The 6,557-nt window shown below is 46.7% G+C and overlaps 1 long non-coding RNA gene across 1 annotated transcript; it reads left to right on the forward strand.

Moving 5' to 3' along the window:
- Positions 1-3,214: 3,214 nt before the first annotated feature.
- On the forward strand, positions 3,215-6,147 carry LOC129531761 (uncharacterized). The gene is made up of 2 exons (XR_008677147.2): positions 3,215-3,437; positions 5,833-6,147. It is a non-coding gene; the product is annotated as an uncharacterized lncRNA (long non-coding RNA).
- The last annotated feature ends 410 nt before the right edge of the window (positions 6,148-6,557 follow it).

Here is a 6,557-nt window from a genome sequence, read left to right on the forward strand (position 1 = left end):
GTGTTCATGTGGGTGTGTGTATGGGTGTATGTGCACATGTGCATTTATGTATAAATGTGTACAATAGTATATGTGTGTGCATGTGTGTATATACGTGTTCATGTGGGTGCATATGTGTTTATATGGGTGCATGTGCACATGTGCATGTATGCATAAATGTGTAAAAGTGTGTATGTGTGTGCATGTGTGGGTAGTATGTATGTGTGTTTATATGGGTGTGTGCACACATGCATGTATGTATAAAAGTGTACAAGTGTGTATGTGTGTGTATTTGTATATATACACATGTTCATATGGGTGTGTATGTGTGAATATGGGTGTGTGTGCACATATGCATGTATGTATAAATGTGTATAAGTATGCATTGCATGTGTGTATGTGTGTGCATATGTGGGTGTGTGTGCACCTGTGCATGCCTGTATAAATGTGTACAAGTGTGTATATGTGTGCATGCCTGTATATGTGTTCATGTGTGTGTATTGGTGTCTGTAAGCTTGTGTGCATATGTGTATATATGTGGTGGGTGGTGTGCCTATGTCTATGGATATGTGAAATTTTCTTTGGGTAATTTTTGGAAGCACAACTTTAAGCAACGAATCTCTAAAATGTGCATAGATTCAGCCACAGAAATGTAGCATATTAATATAGCAGCAGGCATTAAAACTTAATTTTAAAAGCTATTTGATTAGCTTAAGCTCTTTGAGCTAATTGCAATCCCGAGATTTTTTTGGAGACTTAGCTTGGGTGTTAAGATAAAACCATGTACAGAAAGTTTGTTTCACATGCTGACTAAATTAAAGACACCTGGAATTCTAGGACATTGGCAACATTAATGTTCAGATGCATTTTCTTTGTCAAAATTAACTGTCTCTCTCATCCTGCGAGGTCTGGGGTTCACTGTTGTGATGAGGCCCAGTTACTAGCACCTCTAAATGTAGAGTAATTTATTAGAATTTAAGAACCTCATCCAAAAATGTCTTTGAACCACCTAGTTCCAGCCAAGAGTTCTGGGGTTTGGTCAATTACCCTCATTTACATCTCCTCTGGGGCGTTTAACACAAAGAACTGAGATGCCCTCACGGGTGCAGGTTAATGTGACTGTGCCTCACAGTTTTGTTTGTTTTCTAAGAGTTGCCATATTTTGTGAGCAGATATGAAAGGCTCCGTTCCACTGTTTTTCTGTGGCTTGGTGGCCGCCAGCTTCCCTGGCAGTCACAAGCATGGCTGTGGGTGCAGATGTGCAATCCTCAACAGCACCTTGGCGGCTCACGCGTTTGATCCTGTACAGGTGAGACTGCCAATATTCTACAGTTTGTAGTCTACAAAATCAGCACCTTTGGAATGATTCTATCTAATACAGCAGACATTAAAGATACAAGCCTGGTGTCTCCACAGGTGAGACAGTCACGGGGGATGCTGGAGAGAGGGCAGAGCTCTTGGGTTCTGCCTAGCATCCATTTGAGGACTGTGCACTCGCAGTGTTAACTCACACAGTTGATGTTCTCATTAATTCAAGACCCTAGAACTGCCAGTCTGAGAGGAACAACCAGGGTTTCCCCATCAAGTCAATGTCTTAGTTAACCTGTGCTTCTTTATTTTGAGCAAAAGTAGGGATTGTTTTCTCTGGAGATGAGAGGTTACTAATTTTGTGCACACCTACTGATAGTTCGTCGTATCTATATATACGCATATGTGTTCATGGGCCACATAACATTTCGGTAAAGAATGGGCTGCATATACTGAAAATCCCTGCTGCCCAGGGCAGTTGCAGCCATTGTAACCACACTAAGGTCCCAATACAACACTTTCCTTATGTGTGTGTGCTGACGCTGGTGTAAACAAACCTGTCGCACTGCTAGTTGTATAAAAGTGTAGCACACCCAACTATGTACAGTATGCTTAATAATAAATGACTGTGTCGCTCTTTCATGTATCTGTTATTCTACAGGGGTTCCCAATCCCCAGGCCGTAAACCAGTACCAGCTGTTAGGAACTGTGGCACAGCAGGAGGTGAATGGCAAGTGAGTGAGGGTCACTGCCTGAGCTCCGCCTCCTGTCAGATCAGCAGCCGCACTGGATTCTCACAGGAGAATCCAGTGAGAGCCCTGTTGTGAACTGTGCATGAGAGGGATCTAGGTTGTGCACTCCTTATGAGGGTCTAATGCCTGATGATCTGAGCTGGAACTGTTTCATCCAGAAACCATTCCCCCCAACTCTGGTCCATGGAAAAACTGTCTTCCACAAAACCAGTCCCTGGTGCCAAGAAGGTTGGGGACTGCTGCTACACTATATTTTTAGCATTATTTTAGAATGTACCCCTTCTACTTACAAAAAAAAAAAAAAACTGGTTAACAGTGAAACAGTCTTCGGCAGGCCCTTCGGGGAGGATTCCAGAAGAAGGCATTAGAGATGACAGCGCTATGTGTCTTACTGCCCCTGAGGACCTTCCAGGGAACAAGATATGGAGGGTTAGGGTTAGGACAGTGATGTTGACGATCCTGACCCTGTGTAGGCCTAGGTTAATGTGTGTGTTTGTGTCTCAGATTTTAACAAAAAAGGTTAAAAAAGTAAAAGTAAAAATAAAATTAAAAAAGCTTATAGAACAAGGATATAAAGAAAATATTTTTGTACATCTGTACAATGTGTTTGTGTTTTAAGCCAAGTGTTATTACGAAGAGTCAAAAAGATTAAAAACTTAAAAGTTTATAAAGTAAAAAGTTATTTCATAAGGTTAAGCTAAGCTTAATTTATTATTGAGAAAAGAGAAATATTTGCGATGAACTGAGTGTTGCCTAAGTGTACAGTGTATATAAAGTCAACAGTAGTGGACAGAAATGTCTGAGAGTCTAGGCCTTCACAGGCACTCACCACTCACTCACCAACACCCAGAGCAACAACTTCCATCCTGCAAGCTCCTTTTGTGGTAAGTGCCCTATACAGGTGCACCATATTTATCTTTTATACCATATTTTCACTGCACCTCTTCTACGTGTAGCTATGTTTAGATACACACTCTCCACTGTGTTACAGCTCCCTGCAGTTCCAGCACAGCCATCTGCTGTACAGGTTCGTTGCCTAGGAGCACGAGGCTACACCTTATGGCTGAGGCGCGTCATAGGCTGTAACTTCTAGGCTCTGTTCACGTATACCCTATGATGTTTTGATGTTTGCACAACGACGAAATTGCCTAATAATGCATTTCTCAGAATGTACCCCCAGCGTTAAGCAATGCATGACTGTACACATAAAACCTATACAACCAGGAATCAAGTGGCCAAGGCTAGAAGCACATGTGTCCAGCCATGCGTAGAAGCAACACGGAGTTTCTACTGACACCGAACTTCACCTGAGTTTCGAGGCCCTGCAAAAGGATGGTCAAGAAGCTCCACTTTCCACGTTCCAGAAATGGTTCCCTGCGAAGATCACCTTCCTCGCAGGTCGTAGAGGAGACCCAGGGGTCCTCTTTCTACCCGGGCAGGCCAGGCTCAGACCCTCCAAATTCCCTGTTCTTGTCTCACAAGTAACTGACCACGGTGGACGAGACACCCACAGTGACGGGGCCATCCAGTGCTCCGTACAGGGAGTAGCAAGCCCTGGCCTGCTTCTCCAGGCGTCTGCTAACCCCAGCCTAAGACCCCTCCCGCTGACCATCCCGCCCATCCTCCCCCGTAGGGCGTCTCTCTGGCGGTGGTCATTCCTTCTCATACGAGAGAAGCACATGTCTTCCTGAGTGGGAGAGGCTTTGGGGTCTCCTGGCTGGAACCTTTCCCTGTTGAGAGAACCCTTCCTTACCTGAGTTCAGATGTATTATTTTATTGGACACAGCACCACCTAGATATGTCCTATTTATCTGCAAGTCAAGTGCAAGAAAACCTGCTAAGATAACATGTGTGATGCAATCTGCATATTGCAATGTTTTAATTTTTTCCCATTTTATAGTCAATAACTTGGGCTTCATTTTCCGTTCTCTAAAATGAGGGCTGGGAAGAGTTAGGCAGCATGTCAGCGCTAGGTGGCGCCCGAGGATTTTCTTTTAACAAATGATCCCAAATGTTCTGGAATTCGCGGCTCTTCCCGCCCAAAGCGCCGCAGCGTCCAAGGGCGGTTACCACACCGCGTGCCAGGGCGCGTCTTGCCTCCCGTGGGCCTCGCAGCGGTCCGGGCAGGTGGCTGAGGGTGGCCTGTGTTCGTCTTTCCCAGCTTTGTGGAGGTGTAACTGGGCCTGTGGGCACACGGACGCCCTCCCTATCGCGCTGATGGGCCCGGGGACGGTCCCCGTGTCCCTGGAGCTCACAGAGCCGCCATGCGCTGCCGAGGGCTCTGCGGATTCACCCTGTTCCAGGCTGCGCCGACTCTGCTCGCTTCACGTGTGCTGTTTCCTCACAGGTCGGGCCGGACGCGGATACACCCGCCTCCGTAGGCCTGAGCGAGCCTGAGCGTCTGGGCGCGCCGAGTCCCCGCCGAGGAAACGTCCCATGTGGAGACACGAGGCTGCTGTGGACGCGCCCCCTCCCTCTGCCCCGGCGCGGCTCCCCCGCACTGGCGCTGTGGACTCGGTGCGGCTCCTCCGCAGGGACAAAATGGAGTCATCAGGCCACGCTGCTGCGATGGAACCCGAGGCCTGCGGGGCCGGCAGAGCCCGAGGCGTGTTGGCCCCGCTCCTCAGAGGGGCCGGTGAGGGGCCTATCTCCCCGGGGTGGGCCGGAGCCAGGATGACCGAGCATCGCAGCCGCGTGGACGGACCCGGGGTCAGGGCCCCGGCTGGACGGTGAATCTGGGCGCCTGGAGCAGCGCAGACCCCACGGGCCTGTGGGGTTGCTGGACCTTTTAACCGCGTCCCGGGCCGGGGGTCCACATCCCCGCTCCGACTGCAGCGCCACCTGCGTCCCGGCCTTGGGGGCCACCGTTTCCCTCCTGGGACGGCGCCATCCCTCCTCCTCGGCTCCAACAGCCGGGGACGGCGGGGAAAGTGGCAGCCAGCGGCGTCCGGGGCCACCTGGGACCGGGCTTGTCACCTCGCATTCCAGAAAACACAAAGCCCTGAGCCCCGGGGACTTTCTCTAAAAACACAGTTGGCCACGCCTCACTGAGTAATTGGTGCTTCTTCATTTTAACAAGACGGATCATCTGTACACCAGCCAGACCTCACCCCAACCCTAAAAGTAACCGTAACTGTAAAAAATATCCAACAAAGCTAGATGTGAAAACTGGTATGAGCTGTTAAAACAAGCATAATTTTATTTGGCTTAATTGCTAAATACACTTATATGTATTGCATAATATGCTCGATATTATACAAATATGCTTACTGAGTAGATAGCAAATGTCATATGCGAAGGCCAAATCAATTGGGGAGATGAGGTATTATTGTCTATGTTAACTTTTTAAGCAAAATATATTCACCTCCAGCTAAAATTTTCATTTAAAAAAGTTAAAGATACCATCAATAAGAGGATTATAAAGCTCTTTTGACTCATTAGTAATGAAAAGCAACCTCAACATATAAAACGAATTTTAGCCATTGTGAAATAATATAATATGTATGTAAAGCTGTGATTTTTTAAATCAGCTTTCGTGCAATAGCATATTTAATGTGTCAGTGATAGATATTTAAGGTAGCAGAATTAAAATATTAGTAATATGGACGTAATCATGCTTAAAATCTTAATGTTTTAAGACATTTTTCATCAAAATAGGTAACCTCAGTACTTTGCAATTATAAACAATGAGGTGTGTAGTATGTACTTTGTTATTATTGTAATAAATGTTAGCTAAAGGATAAACCTTACTTATCTTCCCACCTAATATCTTACTCATGAATTGAACTTTCAGGCAAGGGTGGCAGAAAATAAAACAGAAGAGGCGAATGTTAGCTTCCTGCAATCCCATGTGTGTGGGAAATGTGCGTCTAGCGGCAGGCTGTGATTACTGCTTAATGAAGGCTGATATAAACCTCACCCCATGCCTGCTGGAAACAGATTCATTCACACGATGCTCCAGCCTGGGACCAAGGCACGCAGTGCACAAGCAGCAAGGTTGGGAAATGCTCCTGGAAGCAAATGTCTAAAAACCTGGGCACGAAACGGATGGGATATTCAGGTTTGTCACACGCAACTGGATGGAATTAAAATAAGTGACGTGAATTGACATACTGAAAAATTCAGCGTGATGTGTAATGAGGAAGATGATGTCAGTAGGAAAACACAGAGGCCTGAGCCAGTTGTAGGGATGAACGAGAAATAGGCCCCAGTGTAAGTCACCCGAGTCCCTGTGCTCCGAGCTGTGGACTTCTGCCCTTCCCCTTCCTTCTCCTGTCTCTTTCTCAGTCTCGGCCTTGGTCTGTCGCCTGTAACAAGAACTTTCAGTCAACTTCCAATCAAAGGCACCTAAATCACAGTCACTGAAGCAAGGACAAAGTGCCTGAGTCATACATTAAAGGAGTGGCAGGAATCCTGGCTAAGGGAGTCACTCCGAATTAATACAGAAATGCACATAAATATAAACACATAGCTGGGTGCAGTGGCTCACACCTGTAATCCTAGTACTTTGGGAGGCCG

The sequence above is a fragment of the Gorilla gorilla genome, chromosome 12 (genome assembly GCF_029281585.2).
Source record: "Gorilla gorilla gorilla isolate KB3781 chromosome 12, NHGRI_mGorGor1-v2.1_pri, whole genome shotgun sequence".
NCBI lineage: Eukaryota > Metazoa > Chordata > Mammalia > Primates > Hominidae > Gorilla > Gorilla gorilla.